Source organism: Thermobia domestica, chromosome 17, assembly GCF_964235325.1.
Source record: "Thermobia domestica chromosome 17, izTheDome1.hap1.1, whole genome shotgun sequence".
In the NCBI taxonomy this organism is placed as follows: domain Eukaryota; kingdom Metazoa; phylum Arthropoda; class Insecta; order Zygentoma; family Lepismatidae; genus Thermobia; species Thermobia domestica.
Window position 1 is genome coordinate 39,249,127 of NC_137470.1, and position 13,523 is coordinate 39,262,649.

The window sequence follows — 13,523 nt, forward strand, 5'->3', positions numbered from 1 at the left end:
CATTAACATCCTGTATATATATATATATATATACATACAAACAGACACACACAAATATATATATATATATATATATATATATATATATATATATATATATATATATATATATATATATATATAGCGTGGTCCGGAAGTGGGCGTACCCCTAATTGGTGTTTCCTGACGATTATAGGTTTAACCCACATTTGCTTCGTAACAGTGCTTGCCATTGTCCGGAAACATTGATATCCATGTTCATTTGTTTTCTGCTGTTTTCTACTTTCTAACAGTTATTTGCAGCGAAGTTAGAGTTGAGTTGAGTTGAGTTGATTTTAGTTTAGCGTCCCGTTCAGCAGCGAGACTATATGAGACGTGCACCTACTGATTAACGTGGAATCTGAACCACATGAGCTCCCAACGGGAATTGAACCCGGGTCTCCCGCAGCGAAGTTAGAGTAATCAACAATGTCTGATCAAAGTCCATATAGCATTGAACAAAGATTAGTTGTTGCGGTTTGGCTTCACGAAAGGCGTTACACAGGTGACAGCATGGAAAGTGTAAAAGGGAAATTTATAGACCGCTTTGGTATTAATCCACCAAGAAAAGCAATAATGTTGGGGTGAGAAAAACGTGCATTTGCTACGGGCAGTGTGAAAGACCTTCCTTAGGTCGATCGATAAAACGGAGGGAAACGTGCCGTGAAGCATCAGTTCAACAGCCTCCTTCAAAATCAACACGTAAAAAGTCTTCGAAGCTTGGTATTCCTCGGACTACCGTGATGAGGCATATGAAAGAAGATCTAAAATTGAATGTTTACCGTCCAATGCATGTGAATGAACTGAGTGACGCCGTTATGGATGCGCGGAAAGAGGCATGCAAAACTTTCCTTAATGCGTTCCCTTCCAAACGATCCTGTGGTGCAGTCCTCTTCACAGACGAGTGTGCTATTTACCGGAGTATGCATTCTCAGAATGCTGAGATGTGGTGTAAGGAAAAACCCCGGTTTTACAAAGAGATGGAGAAAAATCCGAGGGATCATAAAACAACCAGTAAGAAACACTCGATATCACACAACGCAAGAGTTACGAGCAGCTGTGGAATACGCCTTTACTCCCGTGACACTGGAGTATCTCCGCAAAAAAAAAAAAAAATAAATAAATAAAAAAAAATCTGCAAGGCCTTCGCGCAGAATTCAGCTGTGTTAGACATGGATGGAGATCATACCTATGTTTGTGACTCTTAAGACTCTTAAGAGTTCAAGGTAACTGTGTACACACATTCTACCATAAATAACACTGTACTGTTGAAACTAACGGGGGATACGCCCACTTTAGAGCTGTGTATGGTGTACAACAATGTACTACTGAGACTGTTCTGATTCTTTTTTTTTTTTTTGGCGACGTATATTGATAACTAGCAGAATATACCAATTCTTCGAATGGGGGCTGTATTTACAAGTGAGCATCTGTGGGAGTATCACCATTTATTTCAGTGACCGCGAAAACTATGTATTTGACAGTAATATCGGTCATTTTGGGTTATTTCTAAATGTCTTGGTATCCCCAGCCGACTCGCGGCCCGCATACAATGGTAGCTGAATTTGCAAGTGTCACCATTGATCTCAGCTACCGCGAAAACTATGAATTCGATACTAATATCGTTCATTTCCAACTACTTTTACTTGTTCCTCTAAACGATCCCTCTGAGATCCCCCTGTTTCGAAATTAGAAAATAAAAAACGCTTCGTCTTGAACTGAGTCATGGACCGGGGTACTACTGACCAAAATTTGGTAACTCTCGGTTCACTCGTCTGGTCCTCAGGCCACGCACAGACAGACAAACAAACAAACAAACAAACTCTGTATTTTATTTATATTAGATGTATGTTTTCTACAGAACCAGTATGCCCTAATTTGCAAGGATAATATCTTGAACTTTTAAAATAATACAAGGAACAGTTTGGAATTTTGGCAAAAATGAAAATCATCAGCAGAACGCAGCATACAACTCAGTAGTGCCATATTAAACGTACTGCCAACAAAAAGAAGTTGTACACAAGGTGCTAATAAACAACTTCGAAACCTTTTCGGTCCGATTTTCACACCAAAATGAGACGGGAAGTTATGGAACAACTTAGGTGCAGAAATGTTTCCATTCGGCTCTATGTTTGCATTGTTATAACTAGATGAATCCCAAAGTTATACGTGACACTGGGCGGGATATCGTGAGTTAGAACATACTTTGTAATGTAAAATCCACAAAAAAAAAAATAATAATAATAATAAAATAAAATAACATAAAAAAATAAACTGGCAGAATAGTTTGAACCGGGCCATTTGTTCAGAAACGGTTGGGTAAATGGAAAACTCAGCGAACACGTATCCCATCATTTTCAAGGCCGCACTTTTTGGTATAAAAAGTTTGCCGCAAGGTCCCAACCGGGGTCCTACTCAAACATCTCAAATTTCAAGTGGGGTTAAGTAACACGTTTGTTTGAAAACTGTTGTCAAATGAAAGAAAATGGAGCAAGTCTCGACTCTCTACGACAACCCTGTGCAAAATGGTGGCGGGTCAAAATATCAACAAAAACTTAATTTTTGAAGGGTGTTGGTTACTTGCTCTAACAGCCTTTTCTTTTGAACGTCTTACTTCCTTGTGTGGGTGGTTTTCAAGACTAACCGTTTGTAAGGTTCCTTTGTAGCTCTTAGATGGCATCGCGATGTGTTTGTGGTGAAAGTAAAGTTTTGGCAGAAATACACACATTTTGCATTCAAGTAGATGTTGGTAATCTCCATCGAGTTTCGGGTGGCCATAATAATTGTACTTTCTTGCAATTATAGTATTACAAAGGTGCTTGGTTCCTTGATCACTTATCTCACGTGATAGTTAGAGTTACATTCTCACCATAAGAATTGTAATCTAATTGTTTTATGTGTTTTACTCTATCTCAAAGTTGGTGGTTCGTACAGGTAACCACCGCTCTTTTGAGCAGTGACTGTTGTAGAGATAAACATGGCGCGCAACATTATCGCAGTGAAATAAATAGAATACCCTCTGACATACCCTCTACACAGCCTCTGATCCTGAAAGTGATGTATGTGACTGTATAATTGATTCTGACCATCATTCCACTAATGATCCTAATGAGGATAGATTTATTGACGACAATGATACTGGTTCGGACATGTTGATGCTAGTGGTCTACTGTTCCACGCTTAGTTGCATGCATGGGGAACATGCCCGCGACCGTTCGGTCTATTTAATGGACGGGTTCCGCCAAACAAGGCACCCTGCCCGTAGTTCCTCAATACGCTATTGATTACTCGTGCACAAGTGCACCGTCAGAATTTGTCCCCTAATTCTGACTCGCCGAAGCGATGTAACCCCATTCTCTGAGGGAGTGGGATACGCCCACGGCGCGGCCAGACCGAAGTCCTGAGTGTCTACGAGTAGACCTACTGGTTGAGGCAGACTGCTAGCGAGTCAGTCCTACCACACTCTGCAGGCATGGCGCCCGAGCGTTATAAGGCAAGCTCACCTCCCGCCCGTGTTCACCGTTACCCAGATTCCTGGGATTGGCTCCTACAAGCTACCGAATCCAGAGTCCAACCAATCCGGCGCCCGAGGGGGCTTGTACAATCCCGGGCCTGCCTACCTCTATCGTTCAACTGGCAACCGCCTTTTCGTGTACAAGTACCACGCACACGTCGAGATACTCCCGTATCTCATCCCGGACCCAATGACACGTGTTAAGTCACCATTTGAGTTTGGTGCCGGCCCATATCCCACAGAGTTTCCTCCCTTACCAGGATCAGAACCGTTAACCAGATTCCAGGGATTGGCCCCTCATCCACCTCCGTTTGGTCCCCACACAGGCAGGAATCCGACTCTATCCCCGGTAGGGTCATCCAAGCAATACGGGACTTCCTCTAGTTACGGTAGAGGTACACAGTACATTACCAGAGCCAATGACTGACGTAGACCGTTTGCTCAAGGGCAGACATTGTCAATTGGGAGCCGTGTCTCCCCTGGTAGGCCCGCCCAAACAATACGGGGCTACCTATCTTTAACGTGTTTAAGTACCACGTACATGTTGTAGCTAAGCTACTTGTCCGAAACCCAATGGTACGTGTAGACCACCATTAAAAGGGACACCCACACCCTTCCTCGGTAGGGCCGTTCAAACAATACGGAACTACCTCTGATTACGGTAGAGGTACACCGTACATTACCAGACCCAATGGCTGATGTAGACTGTCTACCTTTAAAGACAATGGCCATTTGGGAGCGGCGGCTCCTCTGGTAGGGCCGTGTCCCCACACTACCACAGCGCTCCTGAGGTACGAGTGTGCATTAGGATACTAGGTATCCCATCCCGAACCCAAGAGGACGCACTACACTCTCTTTGAGGGCGGCATCTTCCCTCCCGGTAGGGCGCTGGATCCGCCCACACTCTTGGGCACACCAGCTACCCACTCTTTTTAGCGCGTTGGGGTACCACGCAGCCTTATCTGCCGGACCCAAGGGCACGGCTTAGTTGCCCATTTCGGGGGATACCCGAAGGCTCACCCCGCCGGTAGGTACGGCAGCCTAAACTACCTACCCCGCTGAGGACGTGATGCGTTCACACGTACTCTCCCAGATACAATGGCACGAGTTAGTCGCCCATTTCGGAGGATGCCCGCTCACCTCCGCCGGTAGGTTGTTCTCCATCCTTAATCCAGTCCATAAAACAGGACTGACTGAATCGGTAGGACATTCGAGATAGAGCCTGTTCCCAAGATCCACTTGAACCTATCTCCCTCTCCAGTTGCCAAGCACTACAATGCATGCACTTGGTGGCGAGGAGGGGGTCCCTTCCCCTTTCTCAGCTCGGGCTTGGGACCGGCCACGGCGGGGTTAACTGGTTCGGACAATGAAAATAGACCTAATCCTAGTTTTGACAAAAATTTGTTTTCTGTGAACGTGGCACCAGCCCACAATCAAGTACCTGTTGTTTCGCCACAGACACCAAACTTTGTAAAAGTGAATCTGTTTGAACCAATTCCAGGTTTCCTAGGAACGAGTGGAGTATCGGAGCATTTCAAAGCCATGGATATTTACTATTCCGTATGCTGTTGACAGACGAGTTGGTAAGTCATATTGCATTCCGTACGAATTTTTATGCAACTCAGAAACGAAAATCCTTTACACCAGAGGATGAGGAAGAAATAAGAGATTTTCTAGGAATAAATCTACACATGGGAATCAAACAGTTGCCAAGCTATAGAGATTACTGATCATCTTCTCACGACTTGCATGATTCATATATTGCCCCTCTGATGCCAGTGAAAAGGATCAGTTTTTTTTTTTTTTTTTTTTTACTGAGGCATATCCATTTGAATGATAATAATATTATGCCAAGAAGGGGTCAGCCAGACTTTGATAAGTGATCTATATATATATAAAAAATTAAAATCACTATGTTTGTCACTCTAAATCTCCTGAACCGCCCGACCGATCTCGATCAAGTTTGTAACATGGATGAGGTTCAAAGCTGGGCTGGTTTCAGTCTATTCAATTTGATGGTAGGGTTGAGGGATGGGGTATTAAATAAATAAAACTTAATAACTGCTGAACCAGTTGACCGATCTTGATCAAATTTTCAACATATATGAGGTTCAGGCCTGGGATCCATTTTTATGATTTAGATTTGAGAGAACAACGTAGTGAAGTAGTAGGAGGGAGAGATATATAAAAATCAATTTATATAAGACTGAAAGTTACTATTTTTGTAACTTAATAATTCTTGAACTATATGACCGATCTCAATTAAATTTTGAAGATACATGAGGTTCGGATCTGGAAACATTATTGTAACTTCATTTTAAAGGTAGATCTTAGGAGAGGGGAAGGAGAGGGGTACGTACAAAGAAAAATTAATAAAACCTAATAACGTTTGAACCACCCAACTAATTTCGATCAAATTTTTAACATGTATGAGGGTCGGGCCTTCAGTGTTTTTTTATCGTTTCACTTTGACGAGCCAACCTAGAGGAGGGGGCGAGGGAGAGGAAATATATGTTTAAAAAATTAAAATTAAAATGACTGCATTTGTGACTTCATCACTCTTGAACCACCCTACCTGTCTCAATGAAATTTAATAATACATGAGTTTAGGGACAGGAATTACTTTAGGCTATTCACTTTGAAGATACAATCTACGGGAGAGGAGGGGCAGAGAAATTTCAAAATGATCAAAAATGACTGATATTAGTGTTGAATCCATAATTTTTGGGGTCGATGAGAGAAACAGTGAAACTTCTAATGCTATTTCAATCCAAATCTAGCCCTGATAGTTGGAGAGGGGGAGGGTACAACATAGGGGAGGGGGAAAACAACTAAAAATGATTAAAAACTACTAGTATTAGTGTCGAATCCAGAGTTTTAGGAGTAGCTGAGATTAAAACTCATGATTCTGATGCCGTGTGCGGCAGCACGGTGGAGGAGGAGAGGAGCTATATATAACGTAGGAGAGAGGGAGGGAAGAGAAATTTAAAACTGATCAAAGACGACATAGTGTTGAATTCATAGCTTTCGAGGTCGATGAGAGAAACAGTGACACTTGTGATGTTGTTTTAATCTAAGTTCAACCTTGATATTTGGGAAGGGGGAGGGTACAACGGAAGGGAGGGGGATAAACATTAAAAATCATCGAAAATGATTAGTGTTAGTGTCGAATCCATTGTGTTAGGAGTAGCTGAGACTAACAGTGACAATTCTGATACATTGTGCCCAGCACGGAGGAAAGGGCGGAGGAGCTTCGTATAATAATACTCAAAAATGACCAATATTAGTGTCTAATCCATAATTTTCGGGATCATTCAGAAGAACACTGAGATTTCTGATCCGATTTAAATCGAAAATCAGCCCCGCCACTTGCGAGAGGAGAGAAAGATATATATATATATATATATATATATATATATATATATATATATATATATATATATATATATATATATATATATATTTATTTATTTATCCCGATACCGATGGAACGACCATACATTGGCGATTTGCATTCCATCAGGCGACCTGGTCGATCAGGCGACACTATATGATCGTCCAGTGGGAAACCGTGTTAGACGGTCTCCTCTCACCACCACTAGTGCGTAGAAATCAACTTTGAAAATTGACATTGGTGGTCTCAACGGTGCTGAGATAACTTTTTCTTGTATAACTGTAGTTCAGGGTTTCATCGGCAGGTGCGCGACAGTCGTGAGCGTATAGCTTGTCGAGCGTATAGTTCTATATACATCAAGGCGCGTTGGACCACCGGAAGTTCTCATTTCGCAGTTGGCAGCTGTGCTCACCATTGGCTCGTGCATGCACTTTGTTCTGTTTGCAGATTTATCGCGGTTTCGGAAGCTAGAAGAAACAACATGAATGAAGGAATCAAACAATGATTAAAAAATAACTTTAAAAAACTGACAAAATATTTTATATAGTAATATACAAGACGTAAGAAAATGTTTTTTAGCTTGTACATAGAATACATGTGACTATCTACAAATAATCATTATAATACGTTGTTTCAACTATTATCATACATATTATCATACATATTATACATTGTAATCATACATATTAAGTATTTGAGAACAGGATCCTGAGAAGAATATTCGGACCCAAGAGGAACGAGAATGGGGAATGGCGGAAGCTTCATAACGAGGAACTACATAGTTTATACGGTTTACCCAACATTGTTAGGGTCGTCAAGTCTAGGAGGCTTAGGTGGGCAGGTCATGTAGCTAGAATGGAAGAAAGTAGAAATGCTTTCAAAGTCTTGACTGGTAGACCCATAGGAAAACGACCATTAGGAAGACCTAGGCGCAGATGGGAGGATAATATTAAGATTGATCTCGCAGAGATAGGAATACAAAGTAGAAACTGGATGCAATTAGCTAAGAATAGAAATCAGTGGAAAGCTTTTGTGAACGCGGCACTGAACCTCCGGGTTCCATAGGCCATAGAGTTAGTTTTAGTTTATTAATCGTGTGGGATGTCAAATACTTTTACAAGCAGTGTTGGGCATCTTTGGGCCACTTTCACATAATAAAAGCCGCAAGTTACTGGCAGAAGTTTAAAAATATTTATATCCATTTATAAGAAAATTGGCAATCGTTTTATACTAGTTCCCTTAAACCTCGGATCTGTTTCCAGCAGAGCCATAGCAAGAAGGGGACGCGCGGGGCGGTCGTCCCAGGCGCTGATGGCTAGAAATCGCCGAACGAGCAAAAAGAAAGAAAAAGTGCTAGAAATGATTAAAAAAGTATTGACGCCCTATTAAATCAATGTTGTTGTCGGTTTTGATACAATTTGATACAACTGTAACACTCCGACTTTGATCAAATTTAGCAGTTAGATACCACACATAAAATACACGAATACGTGTTTTTTTTTTTCTTTTATAATTTTCTGAGGAGGAGAAACAATTATTGAGGACCAAAGCCCATATCCAATATTTCGGAAGTTGACGCCCGAACGCAGTATGAAGTGGACCGAAGTGAATGATATTGTACCTAGTAGATGTAAAATGAGGGAATACTTGTTTCGTATTTTCCTGAAACAAAGAAATAAATGGGTGGGGCAAAGACCCTTCCAAATATTTGATTACGAAATATAAAAAGTGCTAATGAGTATACTTTCGAAGTGCCGAAAATACATAGAGAACGCAACGAAAGGATGTTACGAAACGATACACAAAAATAAGCTAACCCGTGTTTTGTAGTTTGTGCGGAAATACTGTGTGGATACCAAGGTCCTCTCCTAAAAAAGTACATAATAAAGCAGAAGCGCAGGACGGAGTGGACCGAAGCGAATGAAATTATACATAGATCTTGTATATGTAAAATAAGGCAATACGTGTTTCGCAAGCAGCTAGGGGGCGCTAACTTCAGTCTTTGAATTTGAACTTTTGAGGGCAGAAACACGAAACACTCGAAATTCACTGTATTGATTCCTACTTTTAGGTCATCTATCTATTGCTAAAATTTCACTATTTTCACACTAGTTTTTTTTCTACATATAGCGTATTTTATAGTATTTCGGGGTGCGCCTTTAACCCTTACAGTGTTTTCCCCATAAATAAAAGCACGTGCCGATTTATTTGCTGTTTACTGTTCGATATGCAAATTTGAAACAAATCAGTACGGGACACTTGGGAAATACGAATTGCTTTATTTTACATATACAATATCTACATACAATTTCATTCGCTTCGGTCCACTCCTTCTTGCGCTTCTGCTGTAATATTTACTTTCTTCGGAGGTGCCTTGGCCCAACACTATTTTTCCGCAGAAACTAAAAACACGTGTTCGATTTTTTTTTTTTTTTTTTTTTTGCCTATTGTCCTTACACAAAGTGTTGTAGTAATTCTCATTATCATTTAGGCACTTCTAATATATACTTATTCGCACTTTTGATATTTTGTAATCAAAGGTTTGGAAAGGTCTGTGCCCCACCCACCTATTTTATGTTGTTTTTTTTTTAATTAAGTACGAAATACGTATTTCTTCGTTTTAATTCTACGGTATCTATGCATAATTTCATTTACTTCGGTCCACTTCTTCTTGCTTTTCGAGCGCCAACTTTCAAAATTCTGGGTTGGGGCTTCTTTCCGTAAAAAGAAAATACGTATTCATTTATTTCATGTGTAATATCTACCTGCCAAATTTGATCAAAATCGGAGTGTTACACTTGGGAATTGTTACATGTTAGTACTTAAAGAAAGTTATTGCTGTATATGATTTTTAATGACGATGTGATATATATAAGGTGCTAAGTAATGATGTACTCAAGAGCGTTTTCAAAATCAGAAACAGTCAAAGTCTGAGTCTAAAATACGTTGGTGGTGATGAGTTTGCTTATTTAATCATGCTTTTCTACCCAATGGGATTAATATTTCTTGAGAATGAAGATACAAAAATGAAAGGAGTGAAGAGACACGAGAGAATATGCAAGTTGCTGTTTGCGTGGGAATATTAAAAAATATAAGTAAACAAGAGGAACAATAACACTTTCGAACTTCAAGCAGTTGTAAAAAAAGGAGTCAGCGAATTTTCTCTTTTCCATAGACTGATCACTACCAGTGTATTTTTATTATTATTATTATTATTATTATTATTATTATTATTATTATTATTATTATTATTATTGTTATTATTATTCCTTTGATAGGCTATATGAAATGCTTCCAATCTGAAGGAATTTGTTGGAATCATTTCTCCATCAACCACTTGTATCGCCAGGATATTTTCTTTTGTGCATACGTATCTAGTTTTGCGGTTTTTCTATCAGCACACATACCAAACGTATACACATATACAATATATATGTGTGTATGTGTATTAGTGTATTTTTAATATGTTAATTAATAATAAGCAACCTTAAATTCAGAACTTCTATTGATTAAGAGATTAAGTAATTACTATTATTTCAAAATGTTGTAGCGAACTATATTTTGGATTTGAAATACAACATTAAACATATTCTTTAGCTCCATAGATCAATATTGAAAAATTCGCAAAAGAAGGCTCCTTCTAAATGTCCATCACATTTCACAAAATATTTTTTTGTCGTAAAAGAATTGAAATTAAAATCCCATTTGCTTACAGAATAAAATTACAAAAGTTTACAATTATTACTGGAAATTCTATAATTCATTTCGAACATTTTAAAAGTACATAGTTTCTACTGTACTGAAATATCATTTCTTACCGATAGTATGAAATATTGCAAATATTTGTACTGTAAGTTTCCATAACTGTTCTCCAAATGGATTTGTATAGAACCAAAGGGAGTTTTGTCAAGTTTAGCAAAAATTCCAAAATAAACCTCTTGAAAGCAGCTCTTATTTGTAAAAGAATACATAATGATCGCTTTTGGTTGTTGTAATGCCCTTTTAAGCAGCTTAATAAAAATTCAGTGTAGCATAATAACAAAAGCTGCTTTTCTTATGTTAAAAAAAGAAGAAGAAAGCTTGGTAAGGTGTCTGTACTGGGTGCCGAATTTTACTTCACCCCGGGCGCCGAAATCTCTATTTACGGCTCTGGTTGACGGTATTTAAAAAAAAAACTCTGTTGACATGTAAAAAGTTCGAGCGGAGTGCCTACAAAACGGAATACCGGCGCCATTCATGGTGTATGGCATGCTTTAACAATGAGAAAGGCAAATAACTTTAAAACGTCGGCACAATCAAGCCCTTAAATGAGATACGAACTTCCTTTTCTGAACATTTGTTATCTCTAGGTTGAAATTGGTAAGGGTAATTTTAATGTTTCATTGTTGGGTAAAGACAGGAAGATTGTGCTGATATATTTATTGGTACAGTCAACTGCTTTTGAGCTTCTTTAAAAGTACGAGTAATTTCATGTGTTTAGGTACAACTCTTCCTCGTTGTTCAATCACTCATTTTCCTCCTTATTTTTTTTTTGTTTTTGGCTGGGGTTAAAATAATTGAAGTAAATGATGTAAGATGGTTCTCAAAATAATTTAGTGCAATCATTACTACATAATCATTGGTCAAATAATTAAGTTCTATTACTGACGGTTTTATTCAAAGTAACTTATAATCTTTCATACGGTGTGTAAATTGAAGAAACTTTTTCTAATAAGAAAGTAATTTATCAATACTTGTATTTTCACTTCCAGTATGTCTTTGTGATAATGTTTGTGACATTTTACATGTTACAAGCTTTGCTTACTTAATATACATTAATATCATCACTGAGCAAATCAGAATGTTTTAATTTAGAAAGTTGAACATTCACATGGGTCAGTGGGTCAAGATTTGTGAGCGGGTCAGTGGGTCGTGGTCAGCAGAACGTGACCCACTGCTACCTACCAATCACCGTGACCCATTCTGACTCACCGACACACTCAGACCGACTGACTCACTCTATTCAGTCCATAGTAGACAGCATCTTCTGAACACTGGTGAATGTGCCTGTGTTTCACTTTCAAGGCATCTATTTTATTCGTTTTTCATTTTTTTCTATTTACTTATCTGAGATGAGTATATCTATGTGAAAAAAGAACTTCAGGTATTTTGGATATTGATATTTGTAACTGTTGTAACAACAATAGGACTTACTACCTAGCTTTCGAGATACAGCCTGTGAGTTTTTAGATGAGCTAACTACTGAAAAAAAAAACATTTTTGAATCACCTGTAATACATGAATTATTACATAAAAAGGGAATGAACTAAGTGTGAGTGATGATCACGGACAAATGGCAAAGCCAAATGAAATGAGTTTTGGTAGATAGTTAGACCCTAATCTCAACTGGGATGATATCATATCAGTAGGGTACATGTGTATGTTTTCCCCACTTTCCCCCTTAGCCCCTAACTATCAAAAAAAATATGAACCCACCCCTGACTACTGTACTTTAACACAGAGGGATACCCCAAAGTGAGATTGAATATGCTTTTATGACATTTAAAATCATAAAAACTTACATTTAAAAACTTATAACTAACTTACATCTAAAATTACACTAAACTACACTACTTATAATTACACTTTTACTCTATCCCATAATGACCCCAAGCTAATGTATTTATACCATTTCGCATAATATATATTTTATCATCTGAAGAATCTAATGCTAGCTTATGAACGGTTATGCTATATATATCGTGCTTATAACTTCTAATGAGGTTTATGTCTTTATACGTTTTAACATTTTTAAATAAGCTTTCTTTATAATCATCAAACTGCAACTCCTTGGCAACTACGCATTTAGTTACTCCTTTAGCGTTTTTCTCTTCTTTATTTTCTACTCTATAAGCATACATCTTTGATCTCAATCCAATAAACTCTGTCATTATCTTACCTTTATTTTCATCTTTCATCTTACCTATTACTTTTTTGTTTATTAGTGGTAGTCCATATATGTTATTTTCCTTGTATTCACTCGTGTCAAACTGGTCAACTATTTCTGCTATATCTTTGTAAGTCTTCAGTCTCAATCTCATATATAAAGCTATCAGTATCCATATAACATAAATCTATATTGTTTTCATATTTCGCCTTCATAGTGTTATAATGAAAATCATACATTAATAGTTTTGATAGTTCTAATACACTCATACCAACATATATTGGTTTATTAAATGTCAATCGCTCTTTTTTCATATGTATAGCACATAGATTCTCTGTAAATATTGTTCTGTAATCAAAATTAGGTTTTGCAATTAATTTTTCTACTCTTTCAGGATCACATTCTAATTGTATGGGCTGCCTCTTTGTAATATTTTCCATTGTTTTTCCAAATACCGAGTTATTCATGAGCTTATAAAAATCTTCTTCAAACTTGTTTTTAGCTTGCGTTCTCATATTTGTATTTAAATCAATGTATTTCTTTAACCAGTCTGATTGTTTGAATTCTAATATTCTATGCACTTTCTTCAATCTCATTCCAAGTGACATATAAAGTTTTAAGTTTCAATAGTGAATTACATATCTTTCCTTATTGTAAAGCGTTGTTAATAA